General features: G+C 39.9%; 1 protein-coding gene across 3 annotated transcripts in view; it reads left to right on the forward strand.

The window, feature by feature from the left end:
- The window catches only part of SPOP (speckle type BTB/POZ protein), a 68,041-nt gene that overhangs the window by 29,224 nt on the left and 20,648 nt on the right, over positions 1-18,169 (forward strand). The gene's annotated exons all lie outside the window — the stretch shown is intronic.

Consider the following 18,169-nt stretch of genomic DNA (forward strand, 5'->3'; position numbering starts at 1 on the left):
TCATTATTGCGAGGTTGAGTACATTTTTAATTTTTATGTTCCACGTCTTTCCCCCTTTAAACGTGGATGCTATTCAGAGCTTCGAGCACTTGGAATGCTGAAGTGTTACAAACGAAAACTGTTACTCTTCTCTAATAATACACTCTGCCTCCCGCAAGTGTTTGAGTAGGACTTCCTTGCTTGACAACTAATTTGGGCCGCCACCTCCTATATGAATAGACAGTCATGATATTTTCACCTCACGAATATGTGGACTATCTTTAAGAATTTGAGAAGAATTTATGTGCGAAGGATTTTTTAAAACTTTTTATTTATTTTTGGGGCAGGGAGGGGGGGTGCAGAGGATCCGAAACAGGCTCTGCACTGACCCCAGAAAGCCCGACGTGGGGCTTGCACTCACGAACTGTGAGATCCTGACCTGAACCGAAGTCAGATGCTTAACCGACTGGGCCACCCAGGTGCCCGCAAAGTATTTATTTTAAACAATTGATAAGACCTTAATGTGGAAGCCTCAGTAATAAGTATAACTATAGAATATCAGATGCCTGCGTATCTTCTCTCAGATTTGTTCATGTCTTACAATATGGTTCAGGTCCCAAGTACTGTGTTCAGAAAATAACCTTTGGATCTAGATTTACTCCAGCTTTAACTTGGGTGAAGTATTCCATCAAAAGTATAAGCTCCTGTCTGCATGCTCAGACGTATCTGTCATGTCACCCAATGGGCGGTTTTGCTTAGTGAATTATTTCCCGTATGCCACTGTAATCACTAAGTTTGAATGGAGTTCTTTCCCCGCTCTTTATCACATCAGTCCCACAATTTATGCTGGGCAGAAGTGTTCTTACTTAAAATCTTTCTTTAGAGTAAAATTATGTTCTTACACGATGCACTAACACTATGGAGTTTTGTTTTCCCCTTCGCTTTGAAAACTCTGCCATAAAATATTTTGGTATCTAAACCAAAAGTAATTTTTTTTTTCTCCAACTGTAGTCACCTTCTTGGGATATTTCACCTGGATAATAACAGAAGTCTTCTGTTTCTCTGGGGGTAAAAATACAAAGAACTTTCTTCTTGAAATTGTATTTTGTTTACATAATTCTTTTTCGAAACACCTTACTTTCAGGGCGCCCGGATGGCTCAGTTGGTTAAGCATCTGACTCTTGGTTTCGGCTCCCGTCACGATCTCACAGTTTCATGAGTTCGAGTCCCACATCCAGCTCCTGTGCTGGCAGTGCGGACCCTGCTTGGGATTCTCTCTCTCCCTCTCTCTCTCTGCTCCTCCCCCACTTGCACTGTCTCTCTCACAATGAATACACTTAGAAGGAATAAAACATACTCGTTCAGAAAAACCCAGACGACGTAACAAGCGTAACTAAAGGCAGCAATCGGTCTTCATGCTATGCCCCGTCTTGTCAAGGAGTTCCCATGCGGGTATGCCAATGTACAATTGCACTGGCAGTATGAGAGAGTTCTTGTCTCTCCGTGGTCTCCCAGCACTGCTGTCATTAAAACAGGTACTACACATTTGTTAGGGAAAACGACAGTTTTGTATCAACTGTCTATAAGTTTTATCTGTGACTCAGTAAACCTGAAACTTATTAGTGAAATGAACTTTGTTATTGAATTTGGCATGGGGGGGGGGCACATTCTTCTTTTAGTGTATCTAGTTACGGTCTAACCTTTCAAGAATAGAAACCCAAAAGAAAAAGAGATTAATCCAGCCATTTATTAAATAAGTGTTTACTTCTGGCCTGCCTCATGCCAGACACGGTCTGGGTGGAAACAAGACAAGGGGCTGCCTTCATACATCCAGATATAGTAGGGTAGGTGACTTTCTGTGCTAAAGAACAAAATGAAGTAATGAAGGAGGAATAGGATTGTGGGCTTGGGGGAGGGGATGACATCTTTAAGGGTGTCCAGGAAGGCCTCATGGAGGTGGTGACTGTTACAGAAAGACCCAACGGTGATGAGGGCACCAGAAGAACATCTAGGGGAAGAGTTACCCAGGTAGAGAAAAAGGCAACTACAGAGTCCTGCGGCAGGAACAGGCCTGTTCTGCCTCAGGAACAAGAGCAAAGAAGGGCAGTTTGGCTGGAACATAGTGAGCTCAGGAGAACATAACGGGAGGTGAGGCCAGAGAGGTAATGAGGTCCAGATTGTGCAGGCTCTTTTCAGCCATTACAAGGATTTTTGGCTTTTACCCAGAGTGAGATGGGAAATCATTGCCGGTTCCATGAATACCAAAAAAATACTTGTATCTTGGCTTTGCTTTCAAGAGCTTTGGGTTATTTCTTGTAATAATTTGGGTTTTAACTAATGGCTGCTGCTGAGTAGCCATACATAGATTTAAACATTTGTGTAAGTACTGCAAATTTCCCTGAAATACAAATCTTAGGTATTGCATTTAAATTCAAAAAAAGAAAGTATAATAGAAAAGACTGTCTGTAGGTGTTCATTCCTAGGTGGCCCTGTGTTTTTACTGAGTTCTCATTATGAATTGTCTTGAGAAAAAAAAAAATCAAGGGACACCTGCCTGGGTGGCCCAGTAGGTTAAGCGTCCACCTTCCTCTCAGGTCATGATCTCACGGTTCTTGAGTTCAAGCCCCGCATTGGGCTCAGTGCTAGTAGCTCAGAGCCTGGAGCCTGCTTTGGATTCTGTGTCTCCCTCTTTCTCTGCCCCCCCCCCCAAAAATAAACATTTAAAAAATTTTTAAGGGGCGCCTGGGTGGCTCAGTCGGTTGGGCGGCCGACTTTGGCTCAGGTCATGATCTCACGGTCCGTGAGTTCGAGCCCCGCGTCGGGTTCTGTGCTGACGGCTCAGAGCCTGGAGCCTGTTTCGGATTCTGTGTCTCCCTCTCTCTGACCCTCCCCCGTTCATGCTCTGTCTCTCTCTGTCTCAAAAATAAATAAACGTTAAAAAAATTTTTTTAAAAATTTTAAAAGAAAAAAAATCAAGGGTGTATTCTGTGGAAAACATTGTAGTCACCCTTAGATGTAGGAAGATATATACATGTATATGTATGTGTATATATACATATATAGCTACTCTATTAATTTTAATATATGTGTTGAGCATTTTTATTATGAAATATAAAACTTAGAAAATACATAAGATGTAACTATATAGTTTATTTTTAAAGTGAGAGTGCGAGCAAGGGAGGGGCAGAGGGAGGGGAGAAAGACTCTTAAGCAGGCTTCACGCTCAGTGTGGAACCCAATGTGGGGCTTGATCTCATGACCATGGGGTCATGACCTGAGCCAAAATCAAGAGTTGGACACTTAACTGAATGAGCCACCCAGGTGCCCCTTTAACTGTATAAAGATGAATTCTCGGGGTGCCTGGGTGGCTCAGTTGGTTGAGCGTCCGACTTCGGCTTAGGTCATGATCTCACAGCTCGTGAATTCAAGCCCCGCGTCGGGCTCTGTGCTGACAGTGCGGAGCCTGGAGCCTGCTCCGGGTTCTGTGTCTCCCTCTCTGTCCCTAACCCACTTGCATTCAGTCTCTGTCTCTCTCAAAAATAAATAAACATTAAGGTGAATTCTCAAAAGCAGGTACAGCACCTATATAACCACCAACTAGACCTTGAAATATATCCTTGCCGGCACCCAGAAGAAGCTTGCTGTATCGTGTGTTCCTTCTAGATCATAACCCATACTCTTGTGCAGAGTCTGGCATTTGTGATGATCATTTTCTTTATGATTTTACCACCTAGGATTCCTTGCAGACCATTATGGTTTGGTTTTGTCTGGTTTTGAACTTCATATAAAAGGACTAATACAATATGTGTTCTTTTGTGTCTTCTTTCAGAATCTAACAATACTTTTGTAACTTTCATCCATGCTGTTATGTAGAACCCTAGTTTAATTTCATTGCCATATAGCATTCTGTCATACGAATATACTGTTATTTGTGTGTCCATTCTACTGTTGACATTTTTTGGCTCTTGAGAGCGTGTTTGCCTGTTATGCTGCTGTGAACATTCTTGTTTATGTGTGCTGATGGATGTGCAGGAATTTCTCTGGGCTGTATTTGGGAGTGGAATTGCTCGATCTTTAGTTTTTTAGATGATAAACTGTTTTTCAAGACTGCTTGTATTAAATTGTCCTCCCACCAACAGGGTGAGAGGTGTCCCTGTTCTTCCCAGTCCTCACCAGCATTGTCAGACTCCTTAAATTTTGCCAATCCATTGGGCCCGAAAATGTTCACTGTAGCAAATTAACTGGGAAGCCAAAGCCTGAAACTTACAACAATATTTTTAATGTTTTTACTTATTTTTGAGACAGAGAGAGACAGAGAGACCAAGTGTGAGTGGGGGAGGGGCAGAGAGAGAGAGGGAGACCCAGAATCTGAAGCAGGTTCCAGGCTCCTAACTGTCGGCACAGAGCCTGATGCGAGGCTCGAACTCCTGAACCATGGGATCATGACCTGAGCCAAAGTTGGACACTTAACCAGCTGAGCCACCCAGGTGCCCCAAAGCCTGAAACTTTAAAAGAGAGAGAGAGAGAGAGAGAGAGAGAGAGAGAGGTACTAAAGGTATTGGTTTCTTTTTTAAGAGTCACCGATACTCAGAGCATTTCATTTCTTAGAGTTGGTTACCATCTTCTGCCGAGGAGAACTTACGAAGTCTTAGGAGGTGTTTGTCTGTCTACCCTTAGGGGGTCAGGAACCCTGTCTTTTTTTTTTCTTTTTTCTTTTTTTTACCATTGTGTCTGAAAGAGTGCCTTTCACAGTTGGTGTTGAGTAAATATTTATCAAACGCATTCATCCTGACTTGCTTACTCTTAAATCTTCTGTTCAGAACGGGCCTGTTCTAGTGTCAGTAGTGGAGGACCGTTTTTGGTGAGGGCTCCTTCCATTATTGATAGTAACCAGACTGGTTTAGGAAAATACGAGAAGCTTATTTGTACCGGGGTCCCAGTTAAAGTTAGCGTTTACGTTTTCAAGCAAAGTTTCTGTTTTCAAGGAATCACCCGCAGTGTAGGCAGTATTCGTGTCCCACAAAAGGGGGGAGGTAGTGCTAGAATTTTCTGCTTATGTTAGGCCCCTAGAAGACTGGCAACTACTCTTACCCCTGTTTCTGTTTTCAGTTACTTTGTAGGCGGTGATAGAGTATTCGGGTGGTGGTGGTTAGCCAAGATATCTCCCCGGTCTTCAGCAGGAACCTTGCGGCCACCACTCGCTGAAACCATAGGATACGTGGCTTTGTTTAAGTGTATCTTGCTTTAGTGTAATTGACCCACAGAGCACTTTTTATAAAGGGTATTTTACATGAACACAAAATAAGTCTTTCAGCAGTTTGTGAGTACTAACAAAAGTGGCAGTGACCCCCCTCCGCCCTCCCTTGTACACGCTGACACGGAGCAAGCCGCTTATCTCATTTTTGCTGCACTCATAGGCCAGTGGGTGAGGAGAGTTCGTTTGGATTTTTCGGACTTTTGTATCTAAGTATAATCTTTTTGAGAGATGACTTAAAGATAGAATAGCCAGAACTAGGATAAAATAGAAGAATGGTAATTTTGACTAGTAAATCCTAGCAAATGTATCACCTGCTTTTATAAGATTTTCCCTTTCAGAACAGCCAAAGTAAGTAAAGACTTGTAGGAGATTCAGAATCTGGTTAAGTCTGATTCATCATCTCTATTTCCAACAGAGATTTCCTGTTAGACAAGACAAGTTACACTCTTTTCTACTGACTTAACTTTGTTGAGTTTTTGCATAGTTTTATTAAAAAAAAATTTTTTTTTAACATTTTATTTATTTTTGAGACAGGGAGAGACAGAGCATGAACAGGGGAGGGTCAGAGAGAGGGAGACACAGAATCTGAAACAGGCTCCAGGCTCTGAGCTGTCAGCACAGAGCCCGACGCGGGGCTCGAACTCACGGACCGTGAGATCATGACCTGAGCCGAAGTCGGCCCCTTAACCAACTGAGCCACCCAGGCGCCCCGCATAGTTTTATTTTAAACAACATGAGGCAAAAAGCAGAATGAAATGCACAGAAATATTTACCAAGACTTTAGAAAATGCACGTCTTGAGTGTAATCTACTGTTTCATTTCAGTGCAAATGGTTATGAATTGGGAGTTGTATAAGGTAAACATGTAAGGTTTTTTTGTGGGTTTTTTTGTTTTTTCTTTTTTTAATAATGAGCATTACAGTGTTTAAAAAAAAAAACATTTTTCACAGGTGGCTTCAAAAGAAGTTTTATTCTAAATATTCTTTCCTGGAGTAAACCATGGCTGTTTGTTCAGATCTCTGGTGACTGGTAGCATATAATATAAGGCTTTACACTAATGGTGGAAAGGAGAAAAGATGTTTGGATTTAAATTTGTAATCAGTGGTTGATAACACATGGTACGGAGACCTTAGAGTGAGATTATTTTTCTCCCTAGAAAAGATCTTCAGGGAGATTAAAATTACAGTTTATGAAAGGAAATACCTTAAAGCAAGTCTTGGGTTTCATTTTACTCTGTTAAAGGCGTTTGATTCTGAGCAGATTGCCTTTGTGTGTGAATGCAGAGCTCCTCTCTCTATGGGTAACTTAAAAAATGCTTCTGTCATTCTGGCTAGCATCTTAAAATTTTTACTTTTTTGTATGAGATTCATGCCTCAAATGTTTATGCATGTTTTTACAGAGTTTTATTGGGTAAAATGGGTATTACTACATTTTAGTCTTTTAAAATCTGACACACATTGTTGGGAGCCAGGAAATTCTGTTAAGACAGACATTCTGTCTAACTTTCCCCTGCTTTGTCTGCCTGTGTGGTTTTACTTTTTCCTTGTGTCATGAATTTTGGAATGAACATTTATTTAAAGCTGAGAACTTCCTGCCTTTCCTTTGTTCCGCTTAGTTTAGTTAGAACCTTAACGTTAACATAGGGATTGGCTTATTTTTAATAATTTTAGGAGAAGAGAGAATTTATGTTCTGCAGATGGTTTGTAGGTAAGGAACATGGATGTGGATCCATGTGAACAGTCAACAGATTTAAGACCACAGTTAAAGGAGATTAAAGCAAGAATATACTTCAGTCTCTCTTCTTCTTCCTCTTCTACTTCCTCTTCCTCTTCCTCTTCTCCTCTCCTCTCCTCCCCTCTCCTCCTCCTCCTCCTCCTCCTCCTCCTCCTCCTCCTCCTTCTTTTTCCAGAAATACTTTTCCTTTTATTTCAGAGGAAAGGAGATAAAGTCAGCCACTTCCCACCCCCAACCCCTTAGCTCAGTCTCTCTTTCATAGTCGAAGGGAGGTCCAAGTGCCTCTCATAAGGAACAGTATCTCCAGAGAATACTGAATTCTGTACTTCTGGACAGTAGTAGTTAATGCTGTGCTGAAGAGAATTGGTTGCCCTTGTAGTATACCAAATCCCCTGGGGGTGGATAGGCCTTTTCAGCTTCTAAGTTAATGAACGTATTCCAAATAGTATACCCTACGACCCGTTTGGACGTTCTTTGGTATGTATTCCGTGAACTCTTTCTGTGGCCAAATTATGTTAGCAAGAAATACTTTTAAATGGCTTGACTAAAGTATAGGTGGCCAAAGAGAACTGCATGTTGAATTTGGCTTCTAGAATAGCCAGAGGACTCTGTGGGGTTACACAACCTCTGCCTGTTTATTTCATGAAACGAGTCTTCTGTTTTTGAATTCCTTGCAGATTGGACACACTTAAATTGTATTAGGGCCAAGCCTTTCGTCTGTTTACTATTGAATTTTATAAGGTTCTTCATAGTTTGTAGTTGAGGGGAGAGGGTGAAAAACTAGAACCTCCCAAATCTCGAAACAGCTTTGGGAATATAATTATATAATAAACATATCTTCTTAGCCATAAGGTTTTTTCCCTCTTCCTCCTCCTCCTCCTCCTCCTTCTTTTTTTAAATTCTGTTCTGGCTCTTGTTTTAGAATGAATTTTCTCAACCTAGAGAAGAAATCTTTGATAACACGTGGGATGTGTTAAAATCTTCATCTTTCCTAAATTTGCTCTTTGTGGCCCTAGAGGTTTTTGCCCAAACCATCGGTGGAATCATCACATTAATATCATTTGCGAAAAGAGAGAAACTGCTGATTATTTGGTTCTGTCTATATAACTTCATTTCTAAAGGTGTTTTCCTTTAGAACTGAGATCCACTTTGAAGTGAAATAGTCCTTTTATAATCAGGTTTGTTTGCTGATTTGGATTCGTATCATTCCATTCTCCCAAATGATGGATTTTGAAAGTGATGTGTGGAGAAGTTTCATCTGATGAACCCTATCTGCCTTTTTCTTTTTTTAATTTTTTTTTTTAACGTTTATTTATCGAGAGACAGAGAGAGACAGAGCCATGAGCATGGGAGGGGCAGAGAGAGAGGGAGACACAGAATCGGAAGTAGGCTTCAGGCTCTGAGCTGTCAGCACAGAGCCCGACGCGGGGCTCGAACCCACAAACCGCAAGCTCATGACCTGAGCTGAAGTTGGACGCTCAACTGACTGAGCCACCCAGGCAGCCCACCTTTTTTTTTTTTTTAAAGCAGTTGGAGGAATTGGTGGTGATTGTCCCCCCCCCCCCCCCCACCAAGGGTTCAGTAATTAACAACAGCAGCACATCACCTGACAGTATTAGCCCAGACCTTGAGAAACATGCTTGTGGCAGCCGTGATTTGTTGTGCTGGATCCGTATCCAAGTGGAGGCAAGATGTTGCTATGTAGATGCAGTTAGCTCAGTAGTCATTTTTACCTAAATTAAAAAAAAAAAAAATGCAGGAAGTCTTTCTTTAAGGTCTGAAGGGATGCGGTCCTACAAGGCTGTGAGTGGCATCTGCCCCTTTCCAGGACAGACCTTTGTGTTTGGAACAGAGCGTGCGTTGCATTCGCCCTGATATAGTTTGGGGATCGTGAACTATGCTAACATGTCTATATCAACAACTCTTACACAATTGATAGTTTTTAGGGAGAGGGATTAATTCCTTGGCCCTTAAGTTAAATCGGCAATAAATTTTTTTTTGCTCTTTTTCTGCCAAGTGGAAGAGTTTCATCCAAAGTGAGAATAATTCCATATTTTAACCTTTGAGCTGGCTGCTAAGGTCTCCTTGGGGACAAGGACACTTTGCAGTTATTTATAACCTGTAGAGAAGGGCTATAAGGCTGTAAACAGCCCCCACACACCAAGGTTTGGAAATCAGTAGGAGCTGTCTGTTGGTTATCCCACTGCTTTCCGCGACCTGAGATTCTTTCATGTACCTTCTTGTTCGTTTATCTTCATCGTGGCTTTGTCTGGATGAACCTTACCAGCCAGGCTACTTCTGCAAATCTCGATCTTGTAACACTTAGATGGATGAGAGGGCAAAATAGCCTTTTTATGTTACAACAGTGTATCTAACTCTTAAAATTCATTTCAGCGTCTCTGCTTGCCTAAGATATCTGTAAACTGGGGAATCTTAACGGTACTGACCTGCATACATACTAGTATACTTGTTTCTGAGTTTTTCTTAAATACATAGTTGCAAGAATAATTCAACTCTTAATTTAACAAATATTTGGCTATGGCAGAAGATACGTTGTACAAATTAGTCTGGCACAGAAAAAACTTAGTTATGTGTCTAGACATGTTTCAGAGATAGCTCTGTCTCTCTATATTTATAGATGTACGTGTTTATATGTGTATATATTTAATGTTCAATATCTTTTCTCTACATGCCCGTTTTAAGGGAATCAAACCTCATGTCAGATATGCAAATTTAAGATCAAACTTAAGTAAATGTTAAGGATCCGATTCAGTTTTATCAATATATTGAGATTTTATTACATAGAATTTAACCTGAAAGAACGTTCTCTTCAAGGTCTAGCCTGAGTACCTGGCGGCTGCTATAATGGTATTTTCTGTAACCAGGATTGACTTGTTCTGGAGAATGTGCTTACGTTACTGTTGTTTTGTGGATTTAGGAACTCCCCATTTAGCTGTACAGGCTTATGTTTTCTCCCAAGTTTTCTTGGACTTTTCTTTTCTTTTTTTTTTTTTTTTTAATCAGAGGAGGGTATAGTTTTGTTTTGACATATTGAATGAGTTCTTTAAAATCGGAGTGAGATGAATCAATACTTTTCTTTTTGAGAAGGTTTTATTGTTTTAAAAGTGTTCCTGGATTCCTGTAGTTCCTATTCATTCAATAACTCCCAAACTTTAGCCTTGTAACTAGAGCTCATTAAGGAAAAATAGGATCCCAAAAGGCAGCCGTCTAGTTATCAACAATTTCATTGAACAAATATTTACTCAGTGCCTATTATGATACCATTTTCGGCACAGAGGGATGCTGTTCTCTGATTGAGCTGAACTTGCGGTGGGGAAGACAATAGACTAGTGAAGAACTTAAAACAAGATCATTTCAGGTAGCGATAATGATGAAAATAAAGTAGGGTAATGTAACGAGCAGGCGAGAAGTGAGGGCTACTTCACATCGGGTGGTCAGGGAAGGCCTCTCTGAAGATATTACTTGATAGGACACTTAGATGACAAGGAGGCAGCTATGAAAAGATGTGGGGGAAGAAGGTTTTCCAGGCTGAAGAAAGAGGCTGATACGCTTACTAAGTAGAATTAAAGGCCTGAGTGACTAAAGCACCGTGACTGTGAAGGGTAAGTGTTAGATGAGGTCAGGGACATACACTGAGATCTTGGCAGTCATGACAATGTAGATTTTATTTGGATAGCAATGGAAGCCACTGAAGAATTCCTATCTTACCTCTCATAAGGGTCTGATTTATAAGCCATCTCATAACCTAGAAAAATTAACTGGAAAGACTGCTAATTTCTTTAAAAATTTTTAAGTTTTAGGGGTGCCTGGTTGACTCAGTCAGTGAAGGGTCCGACTCTTGACTTCAGCTCAGGTCATGATCTTACCAGTCATGAGCTTGAGCCCCACATCAGGCCCCACGCTGACGGTGCAGAGCCTGCTTGGGATTCTTTCTCTCTCCCTCTCTCTCTACCCTTCCCCCACTTGTGGGGTCTCTCTCTCTCTGTCTCTCTCCTCTCTCCTCTCTCTCTCTCTCTTTTTAAATTTTATTTGAAAAGGTAACATATTCACATGGTTTAAAATTCAAAAAGTACAGAAAGGGAAATATGATGGAAATTCTCCTTCCCATTCAGGTATCCCTGTTTCCTTCCTTGGAAGTAACCAGTGTCCCTAGGGTCTTGTATAGTTTTACAGAGAAATTATGTGTATGTTAAAATAAATAGGTATTTTTGCCTCTTTAAATAGAAAGAACCTCCCCATTTTTTAAACAGATGTTTATTAACTATATTGTCTATTTGTATCATAATTCATTAATCATGCCCTTGTTGATGGACTTTTAGAATATTTCCATTCTGTGATTACAAATAATGCCACAGTGAAAAAACCTTTTATATTTATCATGTTAAATATATCAGTAGTAGGGTACATTTCTAGAAGCAAAATTGCTGGATCAAAGGGGATGTATATTTCTTATCCATTCTGATATACGTTCCTTTTCATAGAAAGTATAACAATTTATACTCTAATCAGAAATGTTCTCCTTAGCCTGAGCAAGTGTTATCAAACATTTTGATCTTTGCCAATTCACTGGGTGAATCAGTATGTGGTTTAATTTGCATTTATCCTATTATGAATGAGAGTCGAACATGTTTTCATATATTTCAGAACCATTGGTATTTACATTTCCATAAACCATTGGTTGTTCTTCACCCATTTTTCCATTAGACTGTTGACTTTTTCTTCTTGATCTTTAGATTCATTCAATACTAAATCCTTTTGTTAAAGAATTTGAAAAGAAACAAAGATAGTGTTTGTATGTCTGTTATATCTCAATAAAGACAAAAGCAGTCATCTTTTTTGCCTTGTACGTTTTATAAAGCATGAACCTGATAAGGGATATAAGAGAAACCCCAGTCTTTCCTTTGTTTACTGAGGCCTCTCTTGATTGTCCTTAGTTTCATTTTAAGAAGCATCTCTAAATTTAATAAAAGGTACATTTAGTATTTTGTTAGACTAGATTGAATTGCAGTAAGTTTACATATGACAAATTTTCAAAAGTCATTCAAACCTTGCAACAGAGGAAGTCAGTATGACCTGTAATAATCTATCCTTAGAGTAATGAGAAAAAAGTTGTTACCTCACAGGCTGTATATTATCGAGGACTCTGTAACAAGAAATATAAACATTACCTTGAGATCACATCAGTTTCTCAAAGAAATGAATATATCCAAGTCTTCCCGTAGTTTTGTGGATTTTTTTTTTTTTTTTTTTTTTTTTTTTTTTTTTTTTGCTGGTAGTGTGTGTGTGTGATCGTTTTTTTGTTTTGTTTTTTGGGGGTTTTTTTTGGTCTACAATCTTTTTGGCATCTTCTGTTTTGGAGAAGGCAGCGTCTCTCAGGTTTAAAATAGTTATGACATTGGGATTTTTTCTTACTTGGAAACTGTACAAGGCTTTAAATCAAAAGAAAAAAAAAGTGATAGGCTTTTAAAAAGTCCCTAACAAACCATTCTTTTAAGGAGCGATGTTCCCAGCCATCTAACACGTGCATGTTTGTGTATTATGTTGAATCACATGAAATTGCCGACGTTTTGACTATTTTTGGCTTATAGAACAGTTTCATGGTTCAGTCTATTATGCCACAATCTTACTCCTATAATTTTAAGACTGATGGATATATGGCTAACTTACAGATACCATGTATGTGATATGCCTGTGTTGGTTGCTGATTTTCTTTAATTCGCTGGATGACTGGATTAGATTGAAGATGGAGGAATGCTTACGTGGAATAAAAGAAAGATAAAAAAAACTGCAGAAGCTGTCTCTTTCTCTTTCTTTTTTAGAAAGAGAGAGCATGAGCTGGGGAGAAGGGCAGAGGGAGAGAGAGAATCTTAAGCAGGCTCCACGCTTAGCACAGAGCCTGATGTGAGGCTCAGTCCCACGACCCTGGGATCATGGCCTGAGCCGAAATCAAGAATCAGATGCTCAACCAACTGAGCCACCCGGGCGCCCCAGAAGCTCTCTTTGCAACACTTTTCAGAGAGTGTTCTAGCCTTGCTCTGCATATACTGCAGGTTAAACTATTGGGACATTTCCCTTTATTGTACTGGGAATTCATCTTCTGTCCTCAGAGAATCCTGATTATGTACGAGTTTAGTTCAGATTACTGATAACCTGTTTTCAAAGTGAAGGAAATTATATCCAGTCTCTCTCCCCCTTGTAGAGCGAAGATATACTTGATAATGGATGAGAACCTTACTTTTACCGGGACTGATACTTGAGAGTGCCAGGCTAAGAGTTTTTGGCTTTGTGTGTAACTCATCCAAAAGAACAAATTAATGATTCTCATTACATTGCAAATCTAATATACTCAGCACTGTTCAAAGGGCTCTTTTAGAGATATGTGAGAGAAACAAGCAGAAAAGTTAATGAACTTGAATGCAACTGGACAAATGTTTCAGTCATCGAAGTATTTTTGCTGAATGTCTTGTTTTAGGCAGGCTGTGCTAGGTGATAAGGGGACACAAAAAAGAGTTGCAGGTTCCTTTTAAAGAGCTTCAAGTCTACTGACAGCAACAGAAGTGTTTGTAAGTGTAAAAGAAGGCAGAGAAGAAGTGCACCATGTACGTTCGATTGAAAGCTTTGTGCATCATGAAAGCATTAATACATTTTCTTTTTTACTTCTGTTTAATGTTCTAGTGAGAAATCATACTATATTGATTGACTTGAATCTCTTGTCAAAAATGATTAACTTTATGGTCTCCTAATACTTGCTAAGATGCAGTCTGTTGGTGATTGCTGTTGGTTGCTAACTTGGTACTACCTTCATTGGAATTTGAGCAGTATTACAGTTGACAGATTTTTAAAACTTTATTTATTTTGAAAGAGAGAGGGAGAGAATCCCAAGCAGGATCTGTGCTGTCAGTGCAGAGCCTGATGCGGGGCTCAATCCCATAAACCATGAGATCATGACCTGAGCAGAAATCCAGAGTCAAGACACTTAACCGACTGAGCCACCCAGATGCCCCAATATTTTATTTTTTTTTGGTGTGACTTAGAAGTGTCCTTCAGCCAGGTCACAATCTCGCGGTCTGTGAGTTCGAGCCCCGCGTCAGGCTCTGGGCTGATGGCTCGGAGCCTGGAGCCTGTTTCCGATTCTGTGTCTCCCTCTCTCTCTGCCCCTCCCCCGTTCATGCTCTGTCTCTCTCTGTCCCAAAAATAAATAAAAAACGTTGAAAAAAAAATTAAAAAAAAAAAAAAAAAAAAAAAAGTGTCACCTCATGGTTCAGGACTTAATAGAAAGAACAGGAAAATAGATGGTATATAGTAGATATGTTAAGCCTCAGAGTTGTCAGCACACTGGGAAGTTTGCAAAGCTTTGGAAAAGAAATTTTTCACTAGAGAACTTGGATGGTCTTGTCCTAACTTGTTTGAAGCCAGGGACGCTATATTTTGGTGCTAGTTGTCTCCTACAAAGGTTCTCAACCCATGACCCTCAAATAGATCTCCTCTTTTCTCAAATTGTTTTTCTGCTGGGCATCTGCAGCAGTTGGCATGAAGTGCTAGAGAGTTCATGTAACACCAGGCTACTTTGCTGATGAACACTTTGCCCTCAATGCCTGCTAGGAGTGAAATTAATTAGACTGGTGCTGTCCTAGTCAATTTCCCTCTCAGCAGGTTGTGTGGTTAGAGCTCCTCAGAGTCTAAGGCTGATCTTACTAGCTGCTGGGTTGGACATTTCTTTAAAATTGGAATAAAGGTGATATTATTTAAAAAAAAAAAAAAGAACTTGGCTACAAAATAAATGAGAAGCAAAAAAGATAGGAAAAAAAAAATGGCCAAGACCAAAGTAGTACTTTTTTTTTTTTCTGGTTGTAATAATGGACCATGGTCCAGTAACAACTAAGCTATTAAAATAAACTGGTTTTTAAACTTGTCTTTTTTCTTAGGCTTAGAGAATTCTTAAATAAATTTGAAGTATTTTTTAAAACTTCAAAATAAACTTGTTAATATTTCATGATTCCCTCAGTGTAGAGATGCACCACACATCTCCAGAGCCAAATTTTATGCTCTTAACATGCAGAATTCACGTCTTTGTTGCCAGTCTGCCCAAAAGATAGTTTTAAGTGGGGATTTCTAAATTTCATTCTGGCTCCTACTGGCAATAATGATAATTGGGATTTGTAAAATTGCCTAAGGTGCACTTACTCATCACGAGAACTAGACCAACAGTTCTTGAGAATATGTTTTCCATCCAATGGAAGCCCACTTTGATCATAGGTGATCAAGTATAGCATCTGGATTCTTGAGTGTATCATGGAATCATGAATTGCACAAATCGGGGAGGCGAAAATACCACTGCATTGCTTAGTTTGCTAGCTTACGTGAAATAGCATGTCATGTGTATAAAACTGGTAACTCCATCTGTGATTACATGGGATGCTTGAGTTGTGAATTGCTGTAGGATAGTGTTTAAAACCAGTGGGGACTCCGGTAATACCAATGGTATTACTCAGGATGCAGCTGTATCTTTTTTTTTTTAATGTTTATTTATTTTTGAGAGAGAGACAGAGACAGAGCATCCATGGGGGAGAGGCAGAGAGAGAGAGAGAGAGGGACACACAGATTTCAGAGCAGGCTCCAGGCTCTGAGCTGTCAGGCCAGAGCCCAACGATGCAGGGCTCAAACTCATGAACTGCAAGATCATGACCTGAGCTGAAGTCAGTTGCTTAACTGACTGAGCCACCCAGGCGCCCCACAATTGTATCTTATTAATCCATGATATTACTTAAGTGGCCAGTGAATGTGTATGAGTTGAGTGATTTCTTTGTTCATTTATCCCTCTTTCTACAAAGGATTTGAGACAGTTTCCAGAAGTAGTTAACTTCTATATAAAAGAGTAAACAGTTGAGGCAATTACAGCAAAGTGAATCACAGTGTTAAGAAAATAATAAAGCTATTACAGGATGAGCATATGATCTGATCCTATAGTGTTGAGAGATGGCTTACACATTTGTCTCCGAGCTTCCTAGTAGCCAAGCAAAGAGGGCAACATTGTGCATAGCTGAAAATAAGCCAGGTGTCCAGGGAAGAAATGTCTGCCTTCGATATTATAAACCAGTGTTTGATATAATGGAGTACATCCTTATAGTATTCTTACAATACAGTATATTTTAAAAAATGAAGCAGAACAGTAGGAAGAATGGTATAGACTCAAGTGGCTGTCATCCCAAACATCAGATATATGTATTGTCATATTTGCCTCAGATCATCCTCATTTGAGAAGAAACCAGAGAGAGCAACTTGAGCTGCCTTCTGTCCTTGTCCCAGCCTCATTCTTCTCTCCTGCTTTCCCATCGCGAATCTGATGGATAGCTTGTCACGGTTTTTTCCTTTTTGGTTTTTTAACTTCTACTGAATGTATATATCTGTAAATAATATATAAATCTTAAATTTGCATAAATAAGGTACTGCACATGCCATTCCAAAACTTGCTTTTTTTTTTCATTAGCGTTGTGTTTGATCTCGTCTCCGTGATGCTGCAGATCTAGTTCATTAATTTTAAATCCTGAAATATGGTTTTCCATTATATGGAAATAACCCAATTTAGTTTTCTATTTCCCTCCTAATGGATTTTTAGTTTGTTCTAGTTTTTCACTGTTACAAGCAGTGCCACACTGAACAGCCTTCTCTGTGTCGTCTTCTGCCCACGGGCAGAGTTTCTCTAGGGCAGTGGTTCTTAAAATGTGGTTCCAGGACCAGCATATCAGGATCACTTGGGAACTTGTTAGAAATGCAAATTCTAGGGCCTAGTTCAAACCTCTGAATCAGAAATTCTGGGGATGGGGCCCAGCAGGTGATTCTGCTGCACACTAAAGTTTGAGAACCCCTCCACTAGCTCATATACAGTTAAAGTAGAATTACTAAGTCTTAGGTTGCATGTATATTCAAAGTATTGCAAACAGCAAATTCCTATCTAAAATATACATACTAATTTACAGCCTCACTGGCAGTGTATGAGAGTCCCCATATCCCCATACGTGATATGGTTGATTTTTTTTCTTGCTGGTCTGAAAGATGTAAAACTATTTAAGAGCTGTTTTATTTCCTTTTTTGTGAACAATATTTTTATATAGGGTCGTTGGCTTTTGTCTTATGGATTTTGTCGAAAATGTATATATCAATTCGTAAATTATCCTTTTTCACACATTACAAGCTCTTTTTTTTTCAGTTTGTTTTTTGGCTTTGTTTATTGTACTTAAAGAACAGGAGCTCCCGGGTGGCTCAGTTGGTTGAGTGTCCAACTTCGGCTCAGGTCATGATCTCGCGCTCCATGAGTTCGAACCCCACGTCGGGCCCTGTGCTGAAAGCTCAGGGCCCGGAGTCTGCTTCCGGTTCTGTGTCCCCCCCCCTCTCTGCCTCTTACCCACTCATGCTCTCTGTCTCTCTCTCAAAAATGAATAACCAAATTCACCAGTGGTCGAATGGTCTTGTGCTTTGAAAGGCCTTGCAAAGGGAGAATTTTGATTTAGATTTGATTTGCTCCGGGGACACCCTGTGATGTATACACCCTGAGATGTATAGCAGTTACTTGAAAATGGTCTGAGGCTTAGGAGACGGGTCAAAGTTAGATTTGGGCATCATTTGTATAAAGGCAGAAATTTGACACTGGGGATGGATAAAATGAAAGAGAATGTAGATTGAGAAAATGTTTGAGAATGAAGCCATGGGAATAGCACTGGAGAAAGAGAATCTAATAAGAAAGATTGAGGAATGATCAGAAAACAGCAAGGAGAAGAATTTGGAAAATTGGGTACTGACGGAGTATGTATGTGAGCTCTCTACTGCTGCAGAGAAAGGAACACATCCAAGAAAGTAAATGTTGCCCTTTGAGAGAGCAGCTGGCAATGAGGTGAAGAACGGAAGACTACCCTTAATAAGTTTGCACCGAACTGTAGAAGATGCGGTAGTAGTTAGAGTGGTAACAAGGTCATTGTCTTTTAGGAATGCGGTATTTTTGCCCTCTGGGGAAGGAGCCAGTGGCAAAGTCGTATGTGGTGGTCACTGTGCTGGCTGCTCTTTGGCTGCCTTTTCATGAATGTATTTTCTGTGCCCTTTGAGTAAACTCATTTGTAAGATAATATTAGGGATTGGGCAGAAGATTAAAATAGAGTGATGGAATCGAGACTAGTAGGCTGCTGTA

This window comes from Panthera onca, chromosome E1 (assembly GCF_046562875.1).
Source record: "Panthera onca isolate mPanOnc1 chromosome E1, mPanOnc1 haplotype 2, whole genome shotgun sequence".
Taxonomy (NCBI): domain Eukaryota; kingdom Metazoa; phylum Chordata; class Mammalia; order Carnivora; family Felidae; genus Panthera; species Panthera onca.